Source organism: Balaenoptera physalus, assembly GCF_965194825.1.
Source record: "Balaenoptera physalus genome assembly, chromosome: 10".
Classification (NCBI taxonomy): Eukaryota; Metazoa; Chordata; class Mammalia; order Artiodactyla; family Balaenopteridae; genus Balaenoptera; species Balaenoptera physalus.
This window is the reverse complement of record NC_138889.1, coordinates 20,400,847-20,423,764: the sequence shown is the minus strand read 5'-3', so window position 1 is coordinate 20,423,764 and position 22,918 is coordinate 20,400,847. Positions and strand designations below refer to the sequence as shown.

The following is a 22,918-nucleotide window of genomic DNA, read 5'->3' as shown; positions in this document are numbered from 1 at the left end:
GAAGCCCCCATTGGGCACCTAGCCTCTCGTTTAAAATCTTGGCCAGGATAAACCCCTTACCCCGCGTTTCCTCTCCTCGCCCTCGGTGAACTCGCGTCCCTCTGGTTGAAAAGAACTCCCGGCCCATCCTTCGCGCTCTCAGTGCCCCACTCACCGCGCAGATACTGTCTCGTCCACCTTCAGGCCGAGCGGGAAATACTTAACCTACCTCACGTGTTTTTCTGGACTTTTTTTCTGTTCGATTCATAAAATGGTTTTCCGTCTTTTCATTTCGTTATTTAGAGATGGAAAGGGCAAAATCGTTTTTAAGGAGGAGGCTAAGCAGTTTTTTTTACCTCTTCCGCTCTTGGTATAAAGGACCACGGAAGAAAAGGAAAAGCGAAATTACAAAATTGATAAAGATCGCGAAACACATTTGTTTATTCAATAAAACAGTAGGGGAAACAAAATGGGAAGCATAGGTTTTAATCCCAGCAAATTAATTTTAATTCTATTTTCAAACTTTTAAATAAGTAAATGGAACTTAGATTTAAAAGACTTACCTTGTAATCTTTTTCTCATGAAGCCTGAATAGATCAGCGGAGCCATGATCTATTATAATAAAAGTTTTTGAATTGGGATAGATAAAAATCTTATCTCTGAATCTGCAAGTGGAACCCGGATGTAAAATCCTCATGACCTGAACAGTGGCTTGATAGTACTTTTTAGTATCTTAGAATTTCTGAAGTGTTTTCACATTAATTTATTTGGAGCCTCATAATAACCATATGACATCAGTATTGTTTTTTATTTAAGGTCAGCAACTGTCCCTACCCCCTTTTCTTCTCTGGACCTTGTCCTTTTAAACTACTCGAAAGACTTTACCCTTCATAGCTAGCAACATCTTAATGTGCCTTAATGTCTCCCATATTTTAAAAAATTTCTTGAATCCATTCCCTCCTTCCAGCAAATACCCCTTATCTCTGCTCCCTGACAGCACTCCAAAGAACCGTTTACATATTCACTGTCTCAGCGTTCCCACTTCCTCAACGCAGGCTTTCTTCCTTGCTGCTCCAATAAGCAACTTTAGTTGGCCAAATCTAATTCTTTATCCTCCATTTACTTGACTCTCCACAATTGAGCCCCTCTCTTTCTTGAAATGTGTGGAACTTTATCATTCCTCAGTAATGTGACAAATTTCTGAGTCAGGTAATAATTTTGAATACTGGAAAATATTTCATCACTATTTTGTGCTATTCGTAGTGTAATGGTGACATGCGGAATTAGTCTGCGTTAACATTTTCAAATGCTACTATCTTAAATCTCGACAACCAACAAAACAATAAATCAAGCCCTGATTTGTAACGTTTGTCAATTTCTATAATATAAATACTCCCACACTGGCCAATTTCAAGCTACCAACATGCCTCAGGAACTGGAAAGATATGTGCAGTAGTGCGCCATGACATAGTTTCCACCATACAGATACCAGTAGATAATATGCAGAGACCAGTAGTTCTCAACCTCGGGTGACTTTGCTCCCCAGGGGACATTTGGCAATGTCTGGAGATATTTTCGGTTGTCACAACTGTGCTACTGCATCTGGTGAGTAGAAGGCAGGGATTCTGCTAAACATCCTATTATGCACAGAACAACCCTCACAGCAAAGAACCCAGCCCAGAACATCAATGGGTCACTGTTGAGGAACCCTGCAATAAAAATAAATAACTGCAAGAAAATAAATAGTAGTAAAAAATAGTGTAAGCGAGGAAAATTTTTTTTTCTGTACTCTCAGGTTTGGTGCTTGGAGCCTGCAAATTAAACGGACAAAATACAGATTAACAAGAGAAAAGACATACAAATTTTATTTGATGTTAATATTTTAATTTTACATATATACAGAAAAGGAAGTGAAAACCCAAAGGGGTGCTTAGCCCTTGGAGCTTGTATATTATTTTAACAAAAGGTGATACATTTGTGAAGTGACAAGACAAAGGGAAAGAGATTTGGGTTTCTAGACGTGGTAAATTGTGGGAGGGTAAATATTTGGGGAAAGCTCATGTAGGGTAAGGGTTATTTAAGTAAGGCTGGTTTGTGCAGACCCATCTCAGTGCCAGTGATAATGGTTATTTTGTCTCCAGTGATAATGGTTATTTTTCTCCTCCTGGTATGGGAGAGAAGAGGGAGAACACCTTCACACAGGGAAATGTATGTCCTGCTTTTAGGCAGATAAAGGGAAGATAGAGAGCTTTTCCTACATATGCTATTTCTCAATTGCCTTAAGCTCAAAATAATCCTTATGCCAAAGTAGCATATTTTGGGGTGGTATATTCGGATCCCCTTCAATAGTAAAGTAATTAGTAAGTGATGAGTTTTGAGTGTGTATTACCTTTATTTTATTTAATTGTAAGCTTAAATAATTTAATTTTAAAATAATGACTGTGTTTAAAAACTAACTCACAAAATTCTCAAAAATTTAAAATTTGGCTCTACTGAACCAAGTCAGCTCTAGTACATTGCCAAACCATGCCAGTCAATTTCCCATATAATTATAGTCGCTCCTGCCTGTTTCTTTTACCTTACCTCCCACTCTTCTGTCTCTTCTCTGCACTCCAGTGGCACAGTTTTCTTCCTTTCTACCACTTCAACACACCAAGCTCCTTATCTCAAGGCATTTTTATCTTTTGTTCCCTGTGCCTGGAACCCTCTTCTACCATTTTCCCATGGTTCCCTCTTTGCATCATGAAAAGTAGTGTCTCCTAATTAGAGAGGCCTTCCTTGGCTGTTTGTACTAAAATACCCCTTGGTCATTCTTTATTCCTACTCTTTTATCTTCATTGCACATGCACTTCTTTTGGTTTCTACAGCCATATTTTAAATAACATGTTATTCTACTTATTCTTGATTTCTTTTTTTTCTTATTTTTTAAATTAATTTTTATTGGAGTATAGTTGATTTACAGTGTTGTGTTAGTTTCTGCTAATAAAGTGAATCAAAGTGAATCAGTTATACATATACATATATCCACTCTTTTAGATTCTTTTCCCATATACATCATTACAGAGTACTGAGTAGAGTTCCCTGTGCTATACAATAGGTTCTTGCTAGTTATCTATTTTATATATAGTAGTGTGTATATGTCAGTCTTGATTTCTTTTAGATTTGGCTGTTTTCTGGTAGCCTCATAAAATATAAAATGAGAATTTAGCTCTCTTACACCAACCATATGTACTTATCTATTTGAATAGGGGAAGGAGAAGCTAAGACAAATAGCTTATTACAGATAACTGTTTAATAAACTGCTCTTTGAAAATTGAACATCGTAATATGAAACATTTTCCATGTCAATGTGTACATTTACAGCATCACTTTTAATATTCTCACAGGATTCTATTTATGAAAGCATCATAATTTATTTAATCAATTTTCTATTCAGTCAGCCAGCAAATATTATTTATTGATCACCTACTCTTGGCCTACAATTGAGAATGTTTTGGGGAAAATTATGTAACTTGCATGAATTAACACTAATGGTATCTTGTGCTATCATACACACACACACACACACACACACACACACACACACTCACATACGTTGCTTTATAGCTTCAATCACTAAGCATTGATAACGGGTAAAACTCACATAAAGTTAATTATTAGAAAGCATATTAAAGACCCACAATAAATATGTCCCATTTTGTCCCAATGGGACAAAAATGTCCCATTTATGTTTAGTTTTTCACTTTTATAAAATCTAGAAGTTATACACTCTCATAGAATGCTTATAGGTGTAAACTGATTAACATTTTTGAGGACAATTGGCTGTGTCAAAATTTTAGTGTGCATACTCTACTCTTTTTTTATGAAGTTACGTATATCTGAGCTACATACACATCATAGAAACAAAATCACACAGTATAAAAGAATATACCAAAATAAAATTTCCTTTTCATTCCTAAATCCAGTCCCTTAGTCCCCCTGGTCCCTCCCCAGAGACAATCAGCAGTTTTCTTATATCCCCTTTCAGAGAGAGTCAATGCAAATATATATATATGCATACCTTTTCTCATAACATTTCCACCTCTAAAAATCCATCCAACAGAAATAATTGCACATGTACAAAAATATATGTATAAGGATATTCATTTTGTAATTGTAATAGCAAAAAAACAATAGAAACAATTTGAATGTCCAATAATAAAGAGTAAATAATTATGACATATCTATACATAGAAATACTGTGCAACTATAAAAAGAATGAGGAAGATCTATATGTATTAACATGGAAAATCTCCAACATAAATTGTTAAGTAAAGAAAGCAGAAAATATGTATCGTTTCACCACATTAATGCAAATAAACAATCCTCTATGGTATGTGTGTATATATGTATATATACATATATATAGTCCAAATTTAAATATATAAGAAAAGAGCTGGAAGAATCACCCACCTATTAATAGAGATAAAGATAACCTTTGAACAGAGGACTGGGCTAGAAGAAATGGGGAATGGGGGATTTTCGCTTTTTACTCTATAGTACTATATTGTTTGAAATTTTTACTACAAGAATGTATATGTGTATTATTTACATAATAACTTTTAGAGTAGATAAATCTAGGTAATGCTATGAATAATTTTGGATTTTAAGCAGAAATGAAATGTTAAATAAGGAATGATATTTATATATTTTTCTAATGCTGTTTAAATATTGCCCTGTTTCTATGGTTATTTGTGAATAACCAGGTAACAGTGTTCTGTATGTTGAACAATGCAAAAGAACATGGACAGAAAATCAAAGTAATGGATTGAAGTGACCACCATGGTTCAAAATTCAGTATAATTATTTTTCTATTTTTTCCTCACATTTGAAAATTAAAATTTTGATACGATTTTTAGTTATGATAAATCTCAGATAGCAAGGTTTTCTTCTGTGTTTATCCCTTTTAATGATAGAAGTAGTGACAGTGTCCTTAAAAATTATTAAAACTGATTATCACACTATTTACAAAGAAAATAAAAAATCTTTTAAGTACCAAATATCATTCCTACTATTATTTATGCTAATAGTTATGTATAAGTTATGAGAGCTTATGATGTTCAGTTATGTTATTTTTTTAATCCAGAATAATGCATGTGAATAGTTCTTATATTTGAAAATAGTTTATATTATAATAATAGATACAATATATTGAATGGTTATGATGGACCAGAAACTGTACTAAATGCTTTACCTGTATCATCTGATTTAATCCTCACAATTCTATGAAGTGGGTACTATGCCTCCCCATATTTAACAGATGAGGAAACTGAAGTTGGAATAAGTTAAATAACTTTTATAAGATCACACAATTAAGTATGAGGTAGAATATGATTTAAACACTGGTCTGTCTTACTTCAGACCCAAAGATTTAACCTATATCCGCATGCCTCCTATATTATTAAACCTATTTGAAGAGAAATAAAAAAGTCACAGAGCATTTTTTTCATAGAGCATTTTCTCCTTACTCTTAAAAATTTCAATTTTTGAAACTCAGCAATATACACAGTTAGGAAGAAAACATCTTTAGTTTTAAGCCTCCATGTAAGTTTAAACATCAAAAGAGAAAAACAATTTAAATAAAATATGTAAATAGGTTTTTCTTTCATTTTTCCTTATAAATGACATATCTTTTAGACAGTTTTTCTGTTTGGTCTCTGTCTCTCTAAATATAATGCACATATTAGTAGATGTGTGTTATATATACAGTCCTAAATACTTCAGGACTTCGGGATTTGTAAATCCTTTTATATTTAGCATTTTACAAGTAACGGTTCAGAATTTTTAAATTTTAAGTAAAATTATATTCACTTAGTTTGGACTATGATAAAGCATCTCAGAACCATGTTGCTACTGCAAGTGTAATGAGTGACATTTATACAATGAAGTATTAATCACTCTGAGATTAAGTAAAATCAATGTTTCTGTGTTCAGTATAGGGCCTTTTTTCCCCTTTTCTTTTTTTGACCATTGGAGCCTTGTGTCCTTTATAAGGTAAACTCAGAGACTTGTGAAATTGAAAGTCTCTTTGGAGTTAATTTATTACAGTGCTTTTATTTTACAAGCAATGAAATGGAAGCCAAAAGATGTTAAGCTATTTGTCCGTGGTTATGTTAAGTAGCGCTGTGAACTAAAACTAAAATACGTCTTCAGTCTTTCAGTTCAGTAGTCTTCCTTCCCTGATTATGTGTAAGAAAACTACCAAAAACAACAGGTTACTTGCAAATCTTATGTATACCTTGTATTTCCTCTCATTATGTATACTGGAAAATGAATATAATTCCTGTATTAATTTATATAACCTAAATAAACAAAATTCTTGCATTATACTTTTCTGATAGCACTGGGACAATATTGGAAAAGTTTAATTATTTGACCTACTCAATCATTCAATTTTGGATGAGATCCTTTTTAGGATAATAAGTGTTTAAGCAGCATAAGTAAGAATTTAGCTTACTCCAGTTTATTTGTGTAGTAAAATACACATAAGATGAAATTTATCATCTTAACCATTATTAAGTGTACAGTTCAGTGGTATTAAATACATTCATAATGTTGTGCCACCATCCATCTCCAGAACTCTTTTCATCTTGAAATTCTATACCCATTAAACAATAACCCTCCATACCCGCTCCAAACTCCCGGCACCACCATTCTTTCTGTCTCTATGATTTTGACTACTATAAGTACTTCATATAAAGGGAATCATACACTATCTGTGTTTTTTTCTTGCTACTGTTTTTCTTTCACTTAGCATAATGTCCTCAAGGTTCATCTATGTTAGTTATATCATATGTCCGATTTCCCTCCTTTTAATGGAAGAATAATATTTCTTTGTACGTATATATTACATTTTGTTTATCCATTCATTGTTAATGGATACATGGTTTTCCACATTTAGCTATTGTTAAAAATGCTGCTATGAACATGGGTGTACAGAGATCTCTCTTAGAGACCCTACTTTCAATTCTTCCAGGGAAATACCCAGATGTGAATTACTAGATCATATGGTAATTCTATTTTTAGTTTTTTGAGGAATCACCATATTTTTTTCCATAGTGGTTGTACCATTTTTTATTGTCGCTAGCAGTGCACAAGGGTTCCAGGTTCTCCACATCCTTACCAACACTTTTTTGTAGTAATCATCATAATGGGCGTGAGATGTTATCTCATTGTGGTTTTGATTTGCATTTCCCTAATGATTAATGATGTTGAGCATTCTTTCATACGATTATTGGCCATCTGTATGTCTTCTTTGGAGCAATGTCTATTCAAGTCCTTTCACATTTTAAAATCAGATTGATTGTTTTCTGTTTTTGTTGTGGTTGTTGTTGAGTTTTAGGAGTTCTCCAAGTATTATGGATATTAATCCTTTGTCAGATACATGATTTGAAAATATTTTCTCCCATTCTCTGATTTGCTTTTTTACTCTGTTAATGGTGTCTTTTGATGCACAGAATGCTTAACTTTCATGAAGTTCGCTTTGTCTGGTTTTTTTCTTCCGTTGTCTTGTGCCTTTGGTGCATTGCCAAATGCAATGTCGTGAAGATTTTGCCCTATGTTTTCGTTGAAGAGGTTTATGGTTTTAGGTCTTACATTTATTTTTGATCCATTTTGAGTTAAATTTTGTGTATGATGATTGATAAGGGTCAAATTTCATTCTTTTGCATGTAAATATTCAGTTTTCTAAGCACCATTTATTGAAAAGACTGTCTTTTTCTCCGTTGTATTATCTTGGCATCCTCGATAAAAATCATTTCACCATATATGGGAGAGTATGTTTTTGAGTTCTCTATCTTATTCCATTGATCTAATGTTTGTCCTTATGCCAGTGCCACATTGTTTTTGAATACTGTGGCTTTGCTGTAAGTTTTGAAATCAGGAAGTGTGAGTTCTCCAGCTTTGTTCTTCTTTTTCCAGATTGTTTTGACTATTCTTGGTCCCTTGAGATTCCATATAAATTTTAGGATGGGTTTTTCCATTTCTGCAAAAAAATGTCATTGGGATTTTGGTAGAGATTGCACTGAATCTGTAGATTGTTTTGGGTAGTTTTGACATCTTAACAAAGTTAAGTTTTCCAATCCATGAACATGGGATGTATTTCCATTTATTTATGTCTTCTTTAATTTCATTCAGCAATGTTTTGTAGTTTTCAATGGACAGATCTTTCACTTCCTTGGTAAAGTTAATTCCTAAGTATTTTATTCTATTTGATGCTATTGTAAATAGAACTGCTATTGTAATTTCCTTTCTAGATTGTTCATTGTTAGTGTATAGAAATGCAACTGATTTTTATGTGCTGACTTTGTATCCTGCTACTTTGCTGAATTCATTTACTAGTTCTAAAAGGGCTTTTTGGTTTTTGGTTTTTGGGGTTTTTATGGTGGAATCGTTAAGGTTTTGTACATATAAGATGACGTTATCTGTGAACAGAGATAATTTTACTTCTTCCTTTCCAGTTTGGTGCCTTGTATTTCTCTCTCTTGACAAATTACTCTGACTAGAATTTTGACTATTATGTTGAATAGAAGTGGCAAAAGTGGATATCCTTGCCTTATTCCTGATTTCAGAGTAAAAGCTTTCAGTCTTTCACCATTGAGTATAATGTACACTGTGGAATTTTCATTTATGACTTTTATGTTGAGCTAGTTTCCTTCTATTCCAAGTTTATTGAGTGTTATTATCATGAAAGAGTGCTGAATTTTATCAAATGCATTTCCTGTATCAATTGAGATAATCATGTAGGTTTTTTCCTTACTTCTGTTAATGTTTTATATTATATTGATTGATTTTTTAACACAATCTAATAGGAAAAATAGATAAATAAATGAAATTAATAAAGCTTCAGTAGCCTACAGGAAATACAATACTTAATATCTGAGGTGTGGTCAGGTCAATACTAGTTGAGATCCTAAGAGTATGCCTAGTAGTAGACACAGTCCCTACATCACATGTTAATTCAGATCCTGCTTGAGGCAGACGTTATAGGACTTCATCTTAAGACTTCCATTACATTACTTTCTGATTTGTATATTTTTCTACTAATTGAAGACTCAGAGATTACATCTTGTCATATGACAGCTATCAGATGGGGTAATCCAATGTTCTAAGTGAAAATTCATACATTTCTTTTTTTAAAAAAATTCAATTTATCTAAGCTAAAAAAAAGAAAAACCCAAAAGTGATTAACCTATTTCACCCACCCACCACTGTCTCTCCACCTCTGGAGGTTACCAGTCTGTTCTCTGTATCTATAAGCTTGGTTTTCTATTTACTTATTTTTCTGCTTTTCTTTTTTTTTTTTTAGATTTCATATATAAATGGGATCATAATGTATTTATCCTTCTCTGTCTGACTTATTTCACTTAGCATAATGCCCTGAGGTCTGTACATGTTGTCACAAATAGCAAAATTTTCTTATCACTTTATGGCTGAGTTATATTCCATTGTGTATATATTCCACCTCTTTATCCATTCATCAATCTGTGGGACACTCAGGTTGTTTCCATATACCACTGAACTGTTTGGCTATTGTAAATAATGCTGCAATGAACATGGGGTATATATATCTTTTCGAGTTAGTGTTTTCATTTTCTTCAGGTAAATACCTAGAAGTGACATTGCTGGATCATATGGTAGTTATATTTTTAATTTTTTCAGGAAACTTCACACTGTTTTCCATAGTGGCTGCACAAATTTACATTCCTACCAGCAGTGCATAAGGGTTCCCTTTTCTCCACATCCTCACCAACACTTGTTATTTCTAGTCTTTTTCATAATAGCCATTCTAACAGGTGTAAGGTGATATCTCATTGTGGTTTTGATTTGCATTTCCCTGATGATTAAGGATGTAGAACATCTTTTCATGTACCTGTTGGCCATCTGTATGTCTTCTTTGGGAGCATGTCTATTCAGATCTTCTGCCCATTTTTAAATTGGATTGTTTGTTTTCTATTGTGTTGTATGAGTATTTAACATATTTTGGATTTTAGCCCCTTATCGGATATATGATTTGCAAATATTTTCTCCCATTCAGTAGTTTGCCTTTTCATTTTGTTGATGGTTTCCTTTGCTGTGCAGAAGCTTTTAGTTTAATATAGTCCCACTTGTTTATTTTTGCATTTGTTGCTTTTGCTTTTGGTGTCATATTCAAAAGTCATTGCCAAAACCTATTTCAAGGAGATTATCACCTTTGTTTTCTTCCAGGAGTTTTATGGTTCAGGTCCTATGTTCAAATTTTTAATCCATTTTGAGTTAATTTTTCTGTATGGTGTAACATAGTGGTCCAGTTTCATTCTTTTGCATGTTGCTGTCCAATTTTCCCTGCACCACTTATTGAAAAGACTCTTCTTCCCCCATTGTATATTCTTGTCTCCTTTGTCATAAATTAATTGATTATATATGTGTGGGTTTGTTTCTGTACTGTCTATTCTATTCCATTGATCTGTGTTTCTGTTTTTTTATGCCAGTACCATGCTGTTTTAATTATTATAGCTTTTAAATATAATTCGAAAACAGGGAACGTGATGCCTCCAGCTTTGTTCTTCTTTCTCAAGATTGCTTTGGCTAATAGGAGTCTTTCATGGTTCCATACAAATTTTAGGATTGTTTGTTCTATTTCTGTGAAAAATGCCATTGGAATTTTGATAGGGATTACATTGAATCTGTAGATTGCTTTAGGAAGTATTGACATTTTAATAATATTAATTCTTTTAATCCATGAGCATGGAATGGTTTTCCATTTATTTGTGTCTTTAATGTCTTGTAATTTTCAATACACAGGTCATTCACGTCCTTGGTTAAACTTTTAAAATATTTATTTATTTATTTGGCTGCACCAGGTCTTAGTTGTGGCATGTGGCATCTTTAGCTGTGGCATATGAACTCTTAGTTGAGGTATATGGGATCTAGCTCCCTGACCAGGGATTGAACCTGGGCCCCCTACATTGGGAGTGCAGTGCCTTAGCCCATGGACTGCCAGGGAAGTCTCCTCCTTGGTTAAATTTATTCTTAGATATGTTATTCTTTTTGACACAATTGTAAATGGAATTGTTTTCTTAATTTCTCTATCTGATAGTTCATTATTAGTGTATAGAAATGCAACAGATTTTGTATGTTTGCTTTGTTTGCATCCTGCAGCTTTACTGAATATGTTTATTAGTTCTAACAGTTTTTTGGTGGAGTCTTTAGGGTTTTCTATATATAATATCATATAATATCATGTCATCTATGTGAAGGGACAGTGTTACTTCTTCCTCTCCAGTTGGATACCTTTCATTTCTTTTTCTTGCTTAAATGCTCTGGCTAGGACTTTCAATACTATGTTGAATAAAACTGGTGACTGTGGGCATGCTTGTTTTGTTCCTGATCTTTAATGAAATGCTATCAGCATTTAACTATTGAGTGTAATGTTAGCTGTGGGCTTGGATGACCTTTATAATGTTGAGATATGTTCCCCTCTATACTGGATTTGTTGAGAGCATTGATTGATTTTTCTATTTTGAACCATCCTTGCATTCCAAGAATAGATCCAGCTTGTTCATTGTGATAATAATTTTAATATGCTGCTGTATTCTGTTTGCTAGTATTTTGTTGAGGATTTTTGCATCAATGTTCATAGGGATATTGGTCTGTAGTTTTCTCTTCCTGTAGTGTCTTTGTCTGGCTTCGGTACCAGGATAAAGCTGGCCTCATAGAATGAGTTAGGAAGTGTACCCTCCTCTTCAATTTTTTGGAAAAGCTTGGGAAGGATTGGCATTTCTTCTTCTTTCAAAGTTTGCTAAAATTCACTAGTGAAGCCATCAGGTCACGAGCTTTTATTTGTCAGGAGATTTTTTATTACTGAGTCAGTCTTTTTACTAGATGCAAAAAAAGCATTTGACAAAATTCAACGTCCATTCATGATAAAAACTCTCATCAAAGTGGGTATAGAGGGAAGATATATCAATATAATAAAGGTCAGTTGCAGCAAACCCACAGCAGGCACCATACACAATGGTGAAAAGCTGAAAGCCTTCCCACTAAATTCAAGAATCAGACAAGGGTGTGCACTCTTACCACTACTATCTAACATAGTATTGAAGTCCTAGCCACAACAATCAGACAAGAAAAAGAAATTAAAAGTAGGGAAGAGGTAAAACTGTCACAGTTTTTTTTTTTTAACATCTTTATTGGAGTATAATCACCTTACAATGATGTGTTAGTTTCTGCTTTATAACAAAGTGAATCACCTATACATATACATATATCCCCATATCTCCTCCCTCTTGTGTCACCCTCCCAGCCTCGCTATACCACCCCTCTAAGTGGTCACAAAGCACTGAGTTGTTCTCCCTGTGGTATGCGGCTGCTTCCCACTAGCTATCTATTTTACATTTGGTAGTATATATAAGTCCATGCCACTCTCTCACTTCGTCCCAGCTTCCCCTTCCCCTTCCCCATGTCCTCAAGTCCATTATCTACATCTCTGTCTTTACTCCTCTCCTGCCCCTACGTTCTTAAGAACCTATTTTTTTTTCTTTAGATTCCATATATATGTGTTAGCATACAGTATTTGTTTTTCTCTTTCTGACTTACTTCATTCTCTATGACAGACTCTCGGTCCATCCACCTCACTACAAATAACTCAATTTCGTTTCTTTTTATGGCTGAGTAATATTCCACTGTATATATGTGCCACATCTTCTTTATCCATTCACCTGTCAATGGACACTTAGGTTGCTTCCATGTCCTGGCTATTGTAAATAGAGCTGCAGTGAACACTGTGGTACATGACTCTTTTTGAATTATGGTTTTCTCAGAGTATATACCCAGTACTGGGATTGCTGGGTTGTATGGTAGTTCTATTTTTAGTTTTTTAAGGAAACTCCATACTGTTCTCCATAGTAGCAGTATCAATTAACATTCCCACCAACAGTGCAAGAGGGTTCCGTTTTCTCCACACCCTCTTTAGCATTTATTGTTTGTAGATTTTTTGATGATGGCCATTCTGACTGGTGTGAGGTGATACCTCATTTTAGTTTTGATTTGCATTTCTCTAATGATTAGGGGTGTTAAGCATTCTTTCATGTGTTTGTTGGCAATCTGTATATCTTCTTTGGAGAAATGCCTATTTAGGTCTTCTGCCCATTTTTGGATTGGGTAGTTTGTTTTTGTTTTTTGATATTGAGCTTCATGAGCTGCTTGTAAATTTTGGAGATTAATCCTTTGTCAGTTGCTTCAATTGCACATATTTTCTCCATTCTGAGGGTTGTCTTTTCGTCTTGCTTATGGATTCCTTTGCTGTGCAAAGGCTTTTAAGTTTCATTAGGTCACATTTGTTTATTTTTGTTTTTATTTCCATTTCTATAGGAGGTGGGTCAAAAACGATCTTGCTGTGATTTATGTCATAGAGTGTTCTGCCTGTGTTTTCCTCTAAGAGTTTTATAGCTTTATAGACCTTACATTTAGGTCTTTAATCCATTTTGAGTTTATTTTTGTGTATGGTGTTACGGAGTGTTCTAAATTCATTCTTTCACATGTAGCTGTCCAGTTTTCCCAGCACCACTTATTGAAGAGGCTGTCTTTTTTCTATTGAATATTCTTGCCTCCTTTATCAAATATAAGGTGACCATATGTGCGTGGGTTTATCTCTGGGCTTTCTATCCTGTTCCATTGATCTGTATTTCTGTTTTTGTGCCAGTACCATACTGTCATGATTACTGTGGCATTGTAGTATAGTCTGAAGTCCAGGAGCCTGATTCCTCCAACTCCGTTTTTCTTTCTCAGTATTGCTTTGGCTATTCAGGGTCTTTGTGTTTCCATACAAATTGTGAAACTTTTTGTTCTAGTTCTGTGAAAAATGTCATTGGTAGTTTGATAGGAATTGCAGTGAATCTGTAGATTGCTTTGGGTAGTAGAGTCATTTTCACAATGTTGATTCTTCCAATCCAAGAACATGGTATATCTCTCCATCTGTTTGTATCACTTTTATTTTCTTTCATCAGTGTCTTCTACTTTTCTGCACACAGGTCTTTTGTCTCCTTAGGCAGGTTTATTGCTGGGTATTTTATTCTTTTTGTTGCAATGGTAAATGGGAGTGTTTCCTTAATTTCTCTTTCAGATTTTTCATCATTTGTGTATAGGAATGCAAGAGATTTCTGTGCATTAATTTAGTATCCTTCAACTTTACCAAATTCATTGATTAGCTCTAGTAGTTTTCTGGTAGCATCCTTAGGATTCTCTTTGTATAGTATCATGTCATCTGCAAACAGTGACAGCTTTACTTCTTCTTTTCTGATTTGAATTCCTTTTATTTCTTTTTCTTCCCTGATTGCCGTGGCTAGGACTTCCAAAACTATGTTGAATAATAATGGTGAGAGGGGCAACCTTGTCTTGTTCCTGATCTTAGTGGAAATGGTTTCAGTTTTTCAGCATTGAGAACAATGTTGGCTGTGGGTTTGTCATATATGGCCTTTATTATGTTGAGGTAAGTTCCCTCTATGCCTACATTCTGGAGGGTTTTTATCATAAATGGGTGTTGAATTTTGTCAAAAGCTTTTTCTGCATCTATTGAGATGATCATATGGTTTTTATCCTTCAATTTGTTAATATGGTGTATCACATTGATTGATTTTTGTAACTGAATAATCCTTGCATTCCTGGGATAAACTCCATTTGATCATGGTGTATGATCCTTTTAATGTGCTGTTGGATTCTGTTTGCTAGTATTTTGTTGAGGATTTTTGCATCTATGTTCATCAGTGATATTGGTCTGTGGTTTTCTTTTTTTGTGACATCTTTGTCTGGTTTTGGTATCAGGGTGATGGTGGCTTTGTAGAATGAGTTTGGGAGTGTTCCTCCCTCTGCTATATTTTGGAAGAGTTTGAGAAGAATAGGTGTTAGCTCTTCTCTAAATGTTTGATAGAATTCCCGTGTGAAGCCATCTGGTCCTGGGCTTTTGTTTGTTGGAAGATTTTTAATCACAGTCTCAATTTCCGTGCTTGTGATTGGTCTGTTTATATTTTCTCGTTCTTCCTGGTACCGTCTCGAAGGTTGTGCCTATCTAAGAATTTGTCCATTTGTTTCTGGTTGTCCAATTTATTGGCATATAGTTGCTTGTAGTAATCTCTCATGATCCTTTGTATTTCTACAGTGTCAGCTGTTACTTCTCCTTTTTCATTTCTAATTCTATTGATTTGAGTCTTCTCCCTTTTGTTCTTGATAAGTCTGGCTAATCGTTTATCAATTGTGTTTATCTTCTCAAAGAACAAGCTTTTAGTTTTATTGAAATTTGCTCTTGTTTCCTTCATTTCTTTTTCATTTATTTCTGATCTGATCCTTATGATTTCTTTCCTTCTGCTAACTTTGGGGGTTTTTTGTTCTTCTTTCTCTAATTGCTTTGGGTGTAAGGTTAGGGTGTTTATTTGAGATGTTTCTTGTTTCTTGAGGTAGGATTTTATTGCTATAAACTTCCCGCTTAGAACTGCTTTTGCTGCATCCCATAGGTTTTGGGTCGTCGTGTTTTCATTGTCATTTTTTTCTAGGTTTTTTAAAACTTCCTCTTTAATTTCTTCAGTGATCTCCTGGCTATTTAGTAGTGTATTGTTTATCCTCTATCTGTTGGTTTTTTTTTTTTTTTTTTTTTTATTTTTGGCTGTGTTGGGTCTTCGTTTCTGTGCTAGGGCTTTCTCTACTTGCGGCAAGCGGGGACCACTCTTCATCGCGGTGCGCGGGCCTCTCACTATCGCGGCCTCTCTTGTTGCGGAGCACAGGCTCCAGACGCGCAGGCTCAGTAGTTGTGGCTCACGGGCCCAGTTGCTCCGCGGCATGTGGGATCTTCCCAGACCAGGGCTCGAACCCGTGTCCCCTGCATTGGCAGGCAGACTCTCAACCACTGCACCACCAGGGAAGCCCTGTTGGTATTTTTTACAGATATTTTCCTGTAATTGATATCTAGTCTCATAGCCTTGTAATTGGAAAAGATACTTGATATGATTTCAATTTTGTTAAATTTACCAAGGCTTGATTTGTGACCCAAGATATGATCTTTCCTGGAGAAGGTTCCATGAGCACTTGAGAAAAAAGTGTATTCTGTTGTTTTTGGATGGAATGTCCTATAAATATTAATTAAGTCCATCATGTTGAATGTATCATTTAAAGCTTGTGTCTCCTTATTTATTTTCATTTTAGATGATCTGTCCATTGGTGAAAGTGGAGTGTTAAAGTCCCCTACTATGACTGTGTTAATGTCAATTTCCCCTTTTATAGCTGTTAGCATTTGCCTTATGTATTGAGGTGCTCCTATGTTGGGTGCATAAATATTTACAATTGTTATATCTTCTTGGATTGATCCCTTGATCATTATGTAGTTTCCTTCTTTTTCTCTTGTAATAGTCTTTATTTTAAAGTCTGTTTTGTCTGATATGAGTATTGCTACTCCAGCTTTCTTCTGATTTCCTTTTGCATGGAAATCTTTTTCCATCCCCTCACTTTCAGTCTGTATGTGTCCCTAGGTCTGAAGTGGGTATCTTGTAGACAACATATATATGGGTCTTGTTTTTGTATCCATTCAGCTAGTCTATGTCTTTTGGTTGGAGCATTTAATCCACTTGCATTTAAGGTAATTATCGATATGTATGTTCTTATTACCATTTTCTTAATTGTTTTGGGTTTGTTATTGTAGGTCTTTTCCTTCTCTTGTGTTTCCTGCCTAGAGAAGTTCCTTTAGCATTTGTTGTAAAGCTGGTTTGGTGGTGCTGAATTCTCTTAGCTTTTGCTTGTCTGTAAAGGTTTTAATTTCTCCATCGAATCTGAATGAGATCCTTGCTGGGTAGAGTAATCTTGGTTGTAGGATTTTCCCTTTCATCACGTTATATATTTCCTGCCATTCCCTTCTGGATTGCAGTTTCTGCTGAGAAATCAGCTGTTAACCTTATGGGGATTCCCCTGTATGTTATTGGTTGCTTTTGCTTTGCTGCTCTTAATATTTTTTCTTTGTATTTAATTTTTGATAGTTCGATTAATGTGTGTGTTGGCGTGTTTCTCCTTGGATTTATCCTGTATAGGACTCTCTATGCTTCCTGGACTTGATTAACTATTTCCTTTCCCATATTAGGGAAATTTTCAACTATAATCTCTTCAAATATTTTCTCATTCCCTTTCTTTTTCTCTTCTCCTTCTGGGACCCCTATCATTTGAATGTTGGTGCGTTTAATGTTGTCCCAGAGGTCTCTGAGACTGTCCTCAGTTCTTTTCATTCTTTTTTCTTTATTCTGCTCTGTGGTAGTTATTTCCACTCTTTTTTCTTCCATGTCACTTATCCGTTCTTCTGCCTCAGTTATTCTGCTATTGATTCCTTCTCGAGAATTTTTAATTTCATTTATTGTGTTGTTCATCATTGTTTGTTTAGTCTTTAGTTCTTCTACTTCCTTGTTAAACGTTTCTTGTATTTTCTCCATTGTATTTGCAAGATTTTGGATCATCTTTACTATCATTACTCTGAATTCTTTTTCAGGTAGACTGCCTATTACCTCTTCATTTGATTGGTCTGGTGGGTTTTTACTTTGTTCCTTCATCTGCTGTGTTTTTCTCTGCCTTCTCATTTTGCTTAACTTACTGTGTTTGGGGTCTCCTTTTTGCAGGCTGCTCGTTCATAGTTCCCATTGTATGTAGTGTCTGCCCCCAGTGGCTAAGGTTGTTTCAGTGGGTTGTGTAGGCTTCCTTGTGGAAGGGAGTAGTGGCTGTGTTCTGGTGGATGAGGGTTGATCTTGTCTTTCTTGTGGGCAGGACAGCATCCGGTGGTGTTCTTTGGGTTGTCTGTAAACTTATTATGATTTTAGGCAGCCTTTCTGCTAATGGGTGGTGTTGTGTTCCTGTCTTGCTAGTTGTTTGGCATAGGGTGTGCAGCACTGTAGCTTCCTGGTCGTTGAGTAGAGCTGGGTCTTAGCACTGAGATGGAGATCTCTGGGAGAGCTTTCGCCGTTTGATATTACGTGGCACTGGGAAGTTTCTGATGGACTAATGTCCTAAACTCAGCTCTCCCACCTCAGAGGCAGAGGCCTGACACCTGGAAGGAGCACCAAGACCCTCTCAGCCACACACCTCAGAAGAAAAGGGAGAAAAAAAGAAAGAAAGAAAAAAGTAAAATAAATAAAGTTATTAAAGTAAAAAATCATTATTAAAAATAAAACATATTAAAAAGTAGCAAAAAACAGAAAGAAGAGAGCAACCAAACCAAAAAACAAATCCACCAATGATAACAAGAGCTAAAAAGTATACTTAAAAAGCAGACAGACAGAACCCCAGGACAAACGATAAAAGCAAAGCTATAAAGACAAAATCACACAAAGAAGCATACACATACATACTCACAAAATGAGAAAAAGGAAAAAATACATATAACGTTTCTCCCAAAGTCCACTGCCTCAATTTTGGATGATTCATTGTCTATTCAGGTATTCCACAGATGCAGGGTACAAGTTGATTGTGGAGATTTAATCCGCTGCTCCTGAGGCTGCTGGGAGAGATTTCCCTTTCTCTTCTTTGTTCGCACATCTCCTGGGGTTCAGCTTTGGATGTGGCCCTGCCTCTGCGTGTAGGTCGCCTGAGGGCATCTGTTCTTTGCTCAGACAGGACGAGGTTAAAGTTGCAGTTGATTAAGGGGCTCTGACTCACTCAGGCCGGGGAGAGGGAGGGGTTCAGAATGTGGGGCGAGCCTGCGGTGGCAGAGGCCAGCATTACATTGCAACAGCCTGAGGCATGCCATGTGTTCTCCCAGGAAAGTTGTCCCTGGATCACGGGACCCTGGTAGTGGCAGGCTGCACAGGCTCCCGGGAGGGGAGGTGCAGATAGTGACCTGTGTTTGTACATAGGCTTCTTGGTGGCTGCGGCAACAGTCTTAGCGTCTCATGCCCATATCTGGTGTCCGCACTGATAGCCGCACTTGTGCCCATCTCTGAAGCTCGCTTAGGCGGTGCTCTGAATCCCCTCTCCTCACGCACCCCGAAACAATGGTCTCTTACCTCTTAGGCAGGTCCAGACTTTTCCCCAGACTCCCTCCCGGCTAGCTGTGGTGCACTAGCCCCCTTCAGGCTGTGTTCACGCTGCCAACCCCAGTCCCTTCCCTGGGGTCTGACCTCCGAAACCCGAGCCTCAGCTCCCAGCCCCCAACCGTCCCGGCCGGTGGGTAAGCAGACAAGCCTCTCAGGCTGTTGAGTGCTGGTTGGCACCAATCCACTGTGTGGGAATCTCTCCACTTTGCCCTCTGCACGCCTGTTGCTGCACAATCCTCCATGGCTCCGAAGCTTCCCCCCCACCACCACCCCCCCCGTCTCCGCCAGTGAAGGGGCTTCCTAGTGTGTGAAAACTTTTCCTCCTTCACAGCTCCCTCCCAGTGGTGCAGGTCCCATCCCTATTCTTTTGTCTCTGTTTTTTCTTTTTTCTTTTGCCCTACCCATGTACATGGGGAGTTTCTTGCCTTTTGGGAAGTCTGAGGTCTTCTGCCAGCGTTCAGTAGGTGTTCTGTAGGAGTTGTTCCACATGTAGATGTATATCTGATTTATTTGTGGGGAGGAAGGTGATCTCCACGTCTTACTCTTCTGCCATCTTGAAGGTCTCCCCAAAACTGTCACTGTTTGCCAATGACATAGAGAACCCTAAAATCTCCACGCAAAAAATACTAGAATAATAAATGAATTCAGTAAGGTTGCAGAATACAAGATTAGCATGCAGAAATCTGTTGTGTTTCTATATACTAGTAATGAAATATCAGAAAGAGAAAGGAAAAAAATCCATTTAAAATTGCATCCAGGGGCTTCCCTGGTGGTACAGTGGTTAAGAATCTTCCTGCCAATGCTGGGGACACAGGTTCGATCCCTGGTCCAGGAAGATCCCACATGCCATGGACCAACTTAGCCTGTGTACCACAACTACTGAGCCTGTGGTCTAGAGCCCGCAAGCCACAACTACTGAGCCCACGTGCCACAACTGCTGAAGCCTGCATTCCTAGAGTCCGTGCTCCGCAACAAGAGAAGCCACCACAATGAGAAGCCCATGTACTGCAATGAAGAGTAGCCCCCACTTGAAGCAACTAGAGAAAGCCCGCGCACAGCAACAACAACCCAATGCTGCCAAAAATAAAAAAATAAAATTACATCCAAAAAAAAAAAAACTTAGGAATAAACATAAACCAAGGAGGTGAAAAACCTATACCCCAAAAGCTATAAAACACTGATGAAGGAAACTGAAGATGAGTCAAAGAAATGGAAATACATACCATGGCTTTGGATTAGAGGAATTAATATCGTTAAAATGGCCATACTACCAAGGCAATATACAGATTTAATGCATTTCCTGTCAAAATACCCATGACATTTTTCGTAGAACTAGGAAAATCCTAAAATTTATATGGAGATGTTGAGAGCTCAAGATGGTGGAGTAGAAGGATGTGAGCTCACCCGCTTCTTATGAAAACACCAAAATCACAACTAACTGCTGAACAACCATTGCCAAAAAATGATGGAACATACCAAAAAAGATACCCTACATCCAAAGACAAAAAAGAAACCACAATGAGATGGTAGGATGGGCGCAATTGTGATAAAATCATATCCCATACCCACTGGTGAGTGACCCAGAAACTGGAAAACAATTATACCACAGAAGTTATCCCACAGGAGTGAAAGTTTTGAGCCCCACGTCAGGCTTCCCAGCCTGGGGGTCCAGCAACAGGAGGAGGAGTCCCCAGAGAATCTGGCTTTGAAGGCCAGCGGGGTTTGATTGCAGGACTTCCACAGACTGGGGGAAAAAGAAACTCCATTCGTGAAGGATGCACACAAAGTCTTGTGTGTACCAGGAACCAGGGGAAAAAAGCAGTGAACCCATAAGAGACTGGGCCAAACCTACCTGCAAGTATTGGAGGGTCTCCTGCAGAGGTGGGGGGCAGCTGGGGCTCACTGCAGGGACAAAGAACACTGGCAGCAGCAGTTCTGGGAAGTCCCCACTGGCATGAACCCTCCTGGAGGCCTCCATTAGCCCCACCAAACAGCCTGTAGTCTGCAGTGCTGGGTCGCCTAAGGCCAAACAACAAACAGGGCAGGAACACAGCCCCACCCATCAGCAGACAAGTGGCTTAAACTCCCCCTGAGCATGGCCCTGCCCACCAGAGGGACAAGACCCAGATCCACCCACCACTGACCAGGAACCAGCCCCTCCCATCAGGAAACCTGCACAATCCTCTTAGACAGCCTCATCTTCCAGAGGGCAGAGAGCAGAAAAAAGAGCTACAATCCTGCAACCTGTGGAACAGAAAATGCAACCACAGAAAGTTAGTCAAAAGGAGATGGCAGGGACTTCCCTGGTGGCACAGTGGTTAAGAATCCACCTGCCAATGCAGGAGACATGGGTTCAATCCCTGGTCTGAGAAGATCCCACATGCTGCAAAGCAACTAAGCCCATACACCACAACTACTGAGTCTGCACTCTAGAGCCTGTGAGCCACAACTACTGAGCCCGTGTGCTGCAACTACTGAAGCTCACGTGCCTAGAGCCCGTGCTCCACAACAAGAGAAGTCACCACAATGAGAAGCCTGCACACTACAACGAAAAGTAACCCCCACTTGCCGCAACTAGAGAAAGCCCGCGCACAGCAACAAAGACCCAACACGGCCAAAAATAAATTAAATAAATAATTTTTTAAAAAATGAGATGACAGAGGAATTTTTCCCAGATGAAGGAACAAGATGAAAACAACTAGGTGAAGTGGAGATAGCCAATCTACCAGAAAAAGAATTCAGAATAATAATAGTTAAGGTGATCCAAGATCTCAGAAAAAGAATGGAGGCAAGGAACAGGAAATGCAAGGAATGTTTAACAAAGACCTAGAAGAACTAAAGAACAAACAAACAGAGATGAGCAATACAATAACTGAAATGAATACACTAGAAGGAATCAATAGCAGAATACATGAGGCAGAAGAATAGATAAATGACCTGGAAGACAGAATGGTGGAAATCACTGCCACAGATCAGAATAAAGAAAAAAGACTGAAAAAATTGAAGACAGTATAAGAGACCTCTGGGACAATATCATACGCACTAACATTCGCATTATAGGAGTCCCAAAAGGAGAAGAGAGAGAGAGAGGACCTGAAAAAATATTTGAAGAGATAATAGCTGAAAACTACCCTAACATGGGAAAGGGAACAGTCACCCTAGTCCAGGAAGTGCAGAGAGTCCCAGACAGGATAAACCCAAGGATGAACATGCTGAGACACATAGTAATCAAACTGACAAAAATTAAAGACAAAGAAAAAATATTAAAAGCAACAAGGGAAAAACGAAAAATAACATACAGAGGAACACTGGTAAAGTTATCAGCTGATTACTCAGCAAAACCTCTGCAGGCCAGAAGAGAGTGGCATGATATATTTAAAGTGATGAAATGATAGAACCCACAACAAAATACTCTACGTAGCAAAGCTCTCATTCAGATGTGATGGAGAAATCAAAAGCTTCACAGACAAGCAAAAGCTAAGACCACCACTAGACCAACTTTGCAACAAATGCTAAAGGAACTTCTCTAGGTGAAAGAGACCAGCAACTTAAAACAACCTTGTACATATATAGACTGCTATATCAAAACCTCATGGGAACTGCAAAACAAGACTACAATAGATACACACACACAAAAAAGAAAAAGCTACCCAAACACAGCACTAAAGCTGGTCATCAAACCACAAGAGAAGAGAACAAAAGAGGAGAGGAAGAAAAAGACCTACAAAAACAAACCCAAAACAATTAAGAAAATGACAATAGGAACATACATGTCAATAATTACCTTAAACGTAAATGGATTAAATGCTCCAACCAAAAGACATAGACTGGCTGAATGGTTACAAAAACAAGACACCACTTCAGACCTA

General features: G+C 37.1%; 1 protein-coding gene across 9 annotated transcripts in view; it reads left to right on the top strand.

Annotated features, from left to right (window-relative positions):
- LOC309667894 (protein MFI) overlaps positions 1-22,918 on the top strand; it is a 182,589-nt gene that overhangs the window by 1,408 nt on the left and 158,263 nt on the right. The gene's annotated exons all lie outside the window — the stretch shown is intronic.